We start from the raw sequence: 10,533 nt of genomic DNA on the forward strand, positions 1-10,533 counted from the left end.
AGTTAGGGTTAACAGTCTAGTTAGGGTTAGGGTTAGGGTTAGGGGATTAATACGATATACACCGTTACAGCGCTAACTATTTTCAACTGAATAGACGTCAGTGATTAGTAGAAATTATCGAAATAAGACAATTTTTTACATGAAATAAATTCAAATACAAAAATATTTTTCTGTTCTATAACACAAAATAGATAAGTATACGAAGTTTGAAAGTCTTTCCGTACCAAAAACACTACATAAAACATAAATGAAAACTGGCGCCCCCGTTTTAAAATAGATCCGCCATCTCTTCCAGCTGTCTTAGCAACCAGTAGTGCGTAGCTGTTTCGTGACGTAAGCTCTGAAGTTCGATAACAGACGAATGGAATTGATACCTAATCAATAAGTAGCATGCAACGGAATTTGTGTGAAGTAAACTAACTTGAAGATCATCGAAAGTGACTGGGTAGGAGAATTACCCGGGGATGTCTTCTGCAGTAACAAAAAAAAAAACATGTGGTTAAAGGGAAGGAAGGCTAACGTGTAAGAAAAATAATTATAATTACACTTGTAATGTGGAAAAAAATCATTAGGTTGAATGAATAATTCTGGTGAAGAGCATTAAGGGAGACAACTTCAGAATAATAATTTGACGATCGAAAATGTCATAGCGGCAATACAAATGGAATTAAGACTTGTGAATAACCTCTTTAAATCAAGTTTGGAATTAAAATTTATCGAAGGATGACATCGTATTTCAGTTCTTTCCGGGTTTGTGGAATTAATTACAATATCAATGGGAACAAACAGATGTTATAAAATGGATGAATAACTCGATTATAGGAGTAGGAATGACTACGAAGTGCGTGCTTTTGTGTAGATTATAAGTGGCGGGCAAATAAATTCTGCGATACTCTTTAAATCTATGTGAACGCCTCAGTAAGCGCAACACAGTATGTATATTAGTAATGCTTATTTCTACCACATTGTAAATCTGAGACATTATGGCTATGTGAAAAACAATAAATCAATGCAATGTTTGGAAGCGACATTAAATGGAAATTTCAACAAAAATTGCAGATGAAGCTACGTGTTTGTCTGACTATTGCCATAGTCACAATTATGACTTTGAGATGTGTTTTAAGTTCGACGAATATGACAATAAAGATGAATAAAAAATTCCAGTTGTAAATATCTGATGACGTCAACCAGCAGATCAAATACTGGCCTTAAATATATAATATTTATACAAGTAATGTCTCGGGTACAAGCTAGGCAATTGAGATTATGTCTAACATCTTTAATGTTGTACACATAACCGAGTCAAGGATACTCTTCGCTAATCAGCAACTGTTCTTCTGGTCTTTTACTGTTTTCGGTTATTAGATTATGGTCATATTGGGGTACCATCGTGAAGGGTATAATCGATAAAATTGATCCCCATACTTATTCTAAGTCTCGTACTTACTCTGCCGGACTCTCTTTGCGGAACCAGTAGTCAAGTGGTGAAGGAAAAATCACCACACACACACACACACACACACACGCATATATATATATATCTTTTAAAATCATCGGTCCTCTTAGGACTATATTAGTAGACTTACCTCAGATACCGCGCAGTGGAATTGAACCCAAAAGCCTGTGTGTTTGAGAAATAAATTTCTTAACCACACAGAATGGCTGCACCTATTGCACTAACTACACTTTTTTAAATAATATCGTTCTCTGTGAAATAAATATTTGATTTAACCCTTCGATCTCCATACATCAAAACTCAGTCGATTTTAGCTGCTCTCAAAGACAGAAAAGTTGAAGAAAGCCTCTGGTTCTGCTGTCTTATCGTAAACATCAATTGAGCAGTCTGTAATATAGTCTCTGATGTAGCAAGAACAACTGTAATTGACGTAGGCCAAAAGGGTGAAAGAAAATGCTTGGTGAAACGTTCATGCTTTCATCAAGGTATTCGTATATAAAACATTTCCAAGCCGGTATCGAAACCAGGTGAAGAACTTGGCTTCGTGACATTTGTCACCGCCATCATCTTATCCAGCGCTCACAACTAATGAAACAACATTGAATTCGATGTTTTATCGGCAAAAGTTTTCTAAATAGTTTATATAATTTTGGAAGATTATCGTATGATAAGAATCTAGAACAGGTTACTTGGTGCAAAGCATATTATTGAAAATAACTGAAGCTAAAGCGGTAATAGTTTCTCTCGAAGATATATATTTTTAAACTACTCCCATGCTGAGAAATCATCAATAGAAAAGGAATAAAATAGCAAACCAGAGAAATAATACAGAAATATGACCAAGAAAAAATTATAATTATTTTTATAGGTTAACAATACAGGATCCGCGAAAATATTTCAGTTATTCTGAAAGCTTAAACAATATCATCTACATCATAGTAGTAGTTGATTTTGCTTGGCTGAACTCCTAATATGATAGGAAGCTGGCTAAAACTAAAATAATGGATTATGCTGTTTTGGCAAACACGTAAATAAATAAATAAATATTTGTTTGCGCGAAGTAAATAAAGCGGAAATTTTTTTAATTAATTTAACGACTTAGAGTTTATTCCAGTACACTTGTGTTTTGTTCTCGCTGTTATATCTTTCTCGTTAATGAAATATGAAATACAAGACAAAGATAAATCAAAAGAAATACAAGAGTAATGTTTACTGCTGGGAAGTAGTCTTTTGAAGTAGTTAAACAACATTTAGTCTGTAAATCCTAATATTGTATAATTACACAAAAATTCTCAGTTAATTTTTGGAAGGATAAATGTCATTAAGAGAAGACGTTGTTTAAATAAGGTTATTTACAGAGTAATTCGAATACAACTATTGAGACGAGTTTAACTTGATGAAAGGTCATGGAGAGTAAAACAGGGAAAGGCGAATCAAAAGAAATTCGTAGTTCACCGAATTAAATGCAAGCAGTTTATGAATTCTCTGAAACAAATCTGGAGATTAAATGCCAACGCTCTTACCCACCACTTGGCCTCTGAAATACATGCGTCAGCAAGCTAGGATTAGGTGAAAGCCTTATCTAATAGTTTGGTTACAACCCTTAGTTTAGCTCTGAAGGTTTGCCATAAGTTCATGTAATGTTTTATAATTGCAATCAAAATGATCGAGTGACCACAAGATACTTCAAGATACTTCAAGATACCTTCAGCCTACAACTGCTGCTTTAAATATTCCTGAAAGCTCATGCCTCTCTACAGTATATCAATAGAACAGCAAAACCCTTCGTCATTATATCATTTAGATCATCTGTGCCAATTAATTCTTAAAATTATGAAGAATTTAGTAAAATAACTTCGTCATTATTAAGCTAGTGTTTGGAACAAAACATTTATGTGAAATTTTGACGGAATGTTATTAGATTACTTCAAAACAGAAAGTTTGTATCACAGAACAAGGGCCAATCTCAGATCGGCTGATATCAAAAGGCTTAAAACCTGATTTAAATTTGTTTACTAAAAGTACTCAACTCCAATTGAGAAGAGTTTGAAGAGTAAAAGCAATAAATCATACAAGAGCAGTCAGTTATTTAATGAAATAGACAGATATAAGTTATCCGGTGCTCTAGTTTAATTTGAACTTTTTAACAATATCAATGGATTCATATTTCTTGTAGGACAAGACAAGCTCAACTAAAATTTGGGTATTTAAACACCTTGTTTAATATTGAAAATCAGTAAAACTTTTCGTGTCAGAAAATTTTGCTTCTGAACTGAGAATCCTGAGTGGATCCGTACAAATTTCTTCAAGCGAACGCTTAATCCTAAAATATCAAGTTTAAAGCCAGGAGATGCACGTATATAAGTAAAATCGTTTTAAAATTCAGCAATGTTATTCTACATCGTGTAATTTGGGTCATTAAATAAGGTGTTTCCAGTAGTCGTCTAAGCGGTTGTGTTCCTCACCTCCGTTCGATTCTGGCTCGTTAACATTACATTACCTTGCCTGAATTCAGTTTTCCTAATTGTTCTACGTGAATGTCAGTCATTAATTTCTTTTTCTATCAAATAGAATCAGAGGCGACACAAGAACTAAAGGGCCGTAAGGCGGTAATTCGAAACTTTACATAGTTAACAATTAATACTCAACTAAAAAACACTGCTACATCTAAAGACAGCAAAGGATTCCATTAAAACAGCATGTAGTTCTTAATTAAGCAAATAAATCATTCTTTGTTGAGTTTAGAAAAGATACAGAAAATAAAGAGTGCAGGGAAATTCTTCTAGATTTAAAAGAAACGGCAGTTTGTAATAAAGCACGCCTTTTGCTTGTAAATCATAGCTGATAAGTTTCATTAAAGAAATAGAAAAAAAAAAGACTTCGATTCGAGAAGAACTTGCTTCTGTTAGGCATGCATACATTATGTTTCAGTGTCAATGACGTAGAATTTATAAATTATTTCACTTAGCTTATATGAAGCGAGTAACATAATCATTGCAGCGTATAGCAAATGAGAAGAATATATATATTGTGTATTGCAACTAGTCTTCTTATCTGTCTTTCCATAAGATGAAATCTATCAACTAAATGTGTCACGAGATTTCATGACATTAATGGTGATACTCAAATTCTTAGAGAATGGACAGATGTCTTGCAAACAACTCGCACATGCAAGTGCTACCAGTCGAGAACTCCGCATACTGGAAGCTAGCAAGTGTACGGGGTCATCAGGAGAGAATGCGCGCCGTTTCGGGGCCTACCTCTCGACAGCATCAATGCGCCCCCCCCTCACTGATATGAGGCCCCGTTTGCTAGATCAACTGGTTATTAAAAACAAAGCTCAACTGGTTATTCAAAACACACATTCAGCTCTATTATCTCTTTGGAAAGTAAGAAAAACAAATTTAGTAACCCGTTGTAATAGGCTATCAGAATTATGCAGTTAATAGCGGAATGATAATGTCTAGTACTGATTACATCCTGTCACATGAGAATTACTTGTCAATGAATAAATATATGCTTTTCTAATCTAGGTAGAAGGCCTGACATTTTGTGGGGATGGGGGAGTCGATTAGTTCGATTCCAGTACGCAACTGGCATTTAATTTATCGACCCTGAAAGGATGAGAGGCAAAGTCGATCTCGGCGGAATTTGAACTCACAACGTAGCGGCAGACGAAATCCCGCTAAGCATTTCGCCCGGCGTGCTAACGTTTCTGCCATCTCACCGCCTTAAATCTGAATTGATATTGTTAACTGTATCGCGACTTGAGCTTCCTGGCAGCATACGTCTTGCACCTCAGTGTATATCAGAAATTAGAACCAATATTTTATTTATATTTTTACGATTTCAAAGTTCTTATTTTTTAAATTTGTACTCTTTAAATATTTCGGAAACATTTTAACCGGTAATTACTCCAGAGAAGATTCATTTAAACCTTTCATAAACACACTGAAACAGTTAACTTGATTGTTTATTATTTAGTGTCAAAACGGCGGTGAGCTGGCGGAAACATTAGCACGCCGGGCGAAATGCTTAGCAGTTTTTCGTCTGTGTTTATGTTCTGAGTTCAAATTCTGCCGAGGTCGACTTTACCTTTCACCCTTTCGGGGTCGATAAATCAAGTACCAGTTGCGTACTGGGTTGATGTAATCGACTGGCCCCCTCCTCCAAAGTCTCGGGCTTTGTGCCTAGAGTTTAAAAGAGAGTCGTTAGCACGCTGGGCAAAATGCTTAGCGGTATTTCGTATATCGCTAAGTTCTGAGTTCAAATTTTGCTGGGGTCGACTTTGCTTTTCATACTTTCAGGGTGGATAAATTAAGTATCCATATAGTACTGGGATCGATGTAATTGATTTTAATCCCTCCCTCAAATTTCAGGCTTTGTGCCTATAGTAGAAAGGATTATTCAATGTCAAAAGGACAGTGTGCAGGTAGAATCGCTACCCCAGCAAATTTAGCAGCATTTATTCCGAAGACTTTACGTTCTGACATCAAATTCCGACGAGGTCAACTTCCATCCTTTCGAGTCGTTAAGATAAAGTACCTGCCAAGTACTGGGTCGATGTAATCGACAAGTCGCCCACCACCACTGCAAATCGCTTACCTTGTGGTAAAATTTGAACGAATTATTTCGTGACAAAATTTTCATCTCACTGTCTGCGTGCGACTTGGTCACTGATACAGTTCCACTTTTATAAAAAATCAAGTTCAAGTTTGATTGCAAACAGGAATTGAACTGAGAATCGCAAATTTAGTATATAAAGGGAGAGATAAAAGAAAATATGTAGCCTGGTACTCTACTTTAAAGCACTGACTAATCCTCATCACCCATGGCTGAATTTGTAATGGTTTCTTCTGACTTCTAAACTACAAAAATCTTAGCCGACATAGTATGGGACATAAATAGTTCGCAAACAATTTCAGTGATTTTGCTTGTAATGAAGAATGAAAAAAACACACGTTTCGGTCACTTGTCCAATTTCTGAGAAAGAGAGATGGGGGAAGAGAGAGAGAGAGAGAGAGAGAGAGAGAGAGGGAGAGAGAACTAAAGATGCGGCGAAAGGAAATTTATAGCCTCGTTTATAAAAACTATAGAACAGCCAAGCTTTGAATAAAAATTTCAGTGAGGTTATTGTTTTCTGCTGGAGTAGCAACAACACTACGTAATTAATAAGAGTTTCAGTGGAATACGCTCCTGAATGAAATCTTTCAGTAAGTATAGCCAAAAGATGAATTGTCACTCACTGGTTTCATCTATATTCCCAAATGTACAATTGTAGTAGCCATGGTTATATCTGTATTTCTGATTTAAAAAAAAATGGTAATGATAATGGGTTTGGGTTAATTGCTTCATGAAATATAATTGCTCTCAACAGTTTAGAAGGAAATTAAATAGCCTTCGGAGAGTTAGCCTGGTTATATTTTCCTCAGGAGCAATAAAAATATTAACTTATGAATTAATATTTTTTAATATAGGAGTAATAACCTAAATAGTCTCGTCGCATTTATAACAGACGCATACCCACAGGGTTCTGTAATTATCTTTTCTGCAAAAAGAGTATTGTAAAATAGAAAATATGTTTTAAAAAAAAAAACTTTGAGTAATGCGGGTGAGAAGGTTGGCAAATTGTGTAATAAATATAAATGAGTAGATATTGTATTAATTTCCGTAGGTTGTTTAATGGTTCTATAATATTTCGGGAAGGATTCCCTTTATCAAATATAAGAACGAAAAATAGATTATGAACAGTGATTCAAATGCCCTTACTTTTTAGTAGAACACAGTGGTTATTAGAAGAATATATACAGTCTCGCTGCCAAGATCTTCCAGTAGACATGTTAAGACCCAGATTAGGAGTTCTGTTGTGAAATACGCGCTGCAAGTGACGGGAGAAATTTGTGAAGTAATCTGTATAGTTTACAAGGAAGGATGAAATGAAATGTCAAATCTGAAGACCAAATCTAATGGACGCACAATATTATTGCATGTGTAACAAGACAAAAATAGATTGTGAATATGGAAGAGGGAGATGAGTATAAGTAAGGTTGTGCATGCGTCTGTGTTTCTGTGTGCACCTGTGTATTTGTGAATTTGTTATCTCGTTCAGTACAAAATCCAGTCAGTAAACATTACATTTCCGCTTCGAATATCGATATTGGTGTCTATAGTAAATAAATCATCCGAAGATGGCAAAACTGATAACGTCAGCCATGAATAATGGTGAATATGTAAAATAGGCAAAAGTGATCTGAAGAGTAAAATCTGAGCTTGGCATCTGCATTAATTCCCATGACAAAATAAGTTACATAAAGGATTGCTGCGGGGATGCGCAAGATATGGAGATTACTCAGTAATTAATGCAGATAGTGGAACTCGGATATATTTCAGTCGGATATATATAGTGGAGATCTCTGTCGAGATCTCTGTTGAGTATGACAGAATTGAAGGTGATGACTGGGCAGAATCGTAGAGTGATGGATAGACTGTATCATCGTATTTGTTTGGATTCAGTTCGTATTCGCTTCATATCCCATCCGAGTTAATTTTAATTTCATTTTTCGGTTCGATAAAGCAGTACTAAACCAGACGGCAGCTCTTGTACCAGTCATAAAACTGAATTATTTCTCATGAACAAGGTCTGCAGCACGACGTGAGGAGAGTTGCATGTTTAAAAAACAATTAAAACATACACTTGCCTAGGTCTGTGCATACAGGTACAGAAATATACTTTATGCTGACAAATAAAGGCTCTATCTGGTAAAATTGAATATAAGCTTCCGAAAAACCAAGATGGAATCCCATTTCGATTTTTCATTAGAGCTCTTTTAATTTACTGACGTTGCTGTTTCTCCATAGATAAAGTGTCAAACACCAATTTTCAATGGATCACAGTTGGGAACTGAGGCTGCTAAGCTAAGTTATGGCTGTTATACATCTTACAATGAGATGGGTGACCTTATGACCTTAGCCTAAGAAAGTTGATTCCAAGCAGCAATAAAAGCCAGCTGAATTAGTAGGCTCAAATGAAGCCCGCGTTTTCACTCTCTTCTTTACCTTTATAATCTAAAGTTTCAGTTATTCATATTTTATATGAAATTATTTTTATCATTGGCATAAAACCAGTTTTTATTGGGAGAAGTGCATTCGATTGCATTGATCGAGCAGTCTATTACTGATTGTTATCGATTCTAATGGGATTTACATTCGGAGTTTATAATTCCAAAAGTAAAATGGTGAAGGTATTTACTTCGTCGCTTCGCTGTATCTGCCAAATCAGCAGCTTTCTTCTATCTCATTGATTCACTTTATCATTTCCTTAATTCATTCTTCCTCCTATTCTTTGCATTCTCTTTTATGTTCGTTCGGATTCACCAATTGTAATTCAATAACAAGGACATGCAAATTGTTAACTAAAAAGAAAAAAAATACAGACCTGAATGAAGGAGAGGAATGACACAACAACAACAACGATGACAAGACCCAGCATAACATTACTACTGCATCCTTTACCTTATTGAATATGGATGCTCAAAACACAATAACTCCAACAACAAGAAGAACAACAACAACAAGCGAAATCAATAACATTTAAAGACGTTACGTGACAATATAATTATGGCGATGAAGCTGATCGTTAATCGAAGTCTATTGTAAGAAGAATTTCTATGAAATCGCCTAATTTTCTTCCAGCATCGCCTTTTCTTTCTATACACTGGGTTCCTAGAATTATTGATTAATTAATTGATTGGTTAATTGATTTTGTTTGCATAACAGAGCAACATAATGTAAGAGAGATACTGTTGTTTAAAACTAAGATTGTGCGAAGAAGGTGGGGGATAACCTCACCAGACATGTTACAAAATCAACGAGGACGGAGTCTTTTCGCCTCTATGTATTCACTCCACATCCCAGAAGCAGCAAGTTATTGCTCCTTCGAATCACATTTCTACTCTATTAGAAAACCCGGGCACGTTTGATGAGGTGGTCATGAGTGTATTGTGTTAGAGGGAAAAGTGATGGAGTGGCCACGGTTGGAATGCATTCGGCTGTATGTCTGATCAGTTCAGGGTAGGTCGCGGACTAATCAACAACAAGTAAAACGAGTGTGTGTGTGTGTGTGTGTGTGTGTGTGTGTGTTTTAAGTCGATGTGTATCGGTAAAAGATATAAACATCAGTGAGAAAGATAGAAACCAATGTCACCTCTTCTTGTTACCCTCGGTGTCGGAAATATAGCGAATAAATGATTGGCCACTTTTGTTCACAGACTGAGATATATATATATATATATATATATATATATATATATATATATATATATATATATATATATATATATATATATACCCACACGCACACACACACACACGCAAACACATATATATATATATACAGATAGATAGATATACATACATAAACAAATATTCTAATATGCCTAAAGAAAGGAGCAGTCAGTGGCCTTTGCGTTGTTGCGTATCATATCTTCTTGTTAAATTTTGATGTCTTGCTTGAGGCACAGAAACACCAATTCATGGACGAGCAAAAGTAGATGAGCAACGACAAAGAAAATCATTGGAGCTATCTGTTCCGACTGTTTATGTTCTGAGTTCAAATCTCGCTGAAATCAACTTTGCCATTGTTTTTCATCCTTTTGGAGTCAGTAAACTGTAGAAATAGCCAGTCAAATACAGGAGTCAATTGACGCGACGAAACCTTTTCCCAATAAGTTTTCTGGCCTTGAGTCTATGCTAGAAACAATAATACGAAGTACAAATCGTGGTTGTTTGTTAACGTTTACGTCTAGATCGGTGTATTTCGAGCATATCAAGTGACCGTATACAAATTTTTCATCAACAGTTATGACGTTCACATGTCGTTGTTGTTTAGCCTTAATCATATCTAAATAAAACAGCCTTCTGATCCAACACTTTCCAGCTGTTACCGTCACGTCATTCTTTTCGTAGACATACTGTGTGTGTCGTGTGCGTGCGCACGCGTGTGTGTGTGCAGTCATCTATCTATCTAGCTAGCTAGCTAGCTAGCCATGTATGCATGCATATATATATATATATATATA

General features: G+C 35.5%; 1 protein-coding gene across 10 annotated transcripts in view; it reads right to left on the reverse strand.

Annotated features, from left to right (window-relative positions):
- The window catches only part of LOC106875983 (uncharacterized), a 268,731-nt gene that overhangs the window by 148,204 nt on the left and 109,994 nt on the right, over positions 1 to 10,533 (reverse strand). For 2 of the 10 annotated variants that reach the window (XR_008264922.1, XM_052970776.1), the window contains one exon: positions 7,226 to 7,334. The exons of the other annotated variants lie outside the window; for them this stretch is intronic. The gene's annotated coding sequence lies outside the window, so the exon portion shown is untranslated. Of the gene's footprint in view, positions 1 to 7,225; positions 7,335 to 10,533 lie in introns of those variants that run through there. 10 annotated transcript variants of the gene reach the window in all.

The sequence above is a fragment of the Octopus bimaculoides genome, chromosome 9, assembly GCF_001194135.2.
Source record: "Octopus bimaculoides isolate UCB-OBI-ISO-001 chromosome 9, ASM119413v2, whole genome shotgun sequence".
NCBI lineage: Eukaryota > Metazoa > Mollusca > Cephalopoda > Octopoda > Octopodidae > Octopus > Octopus bimaculoides.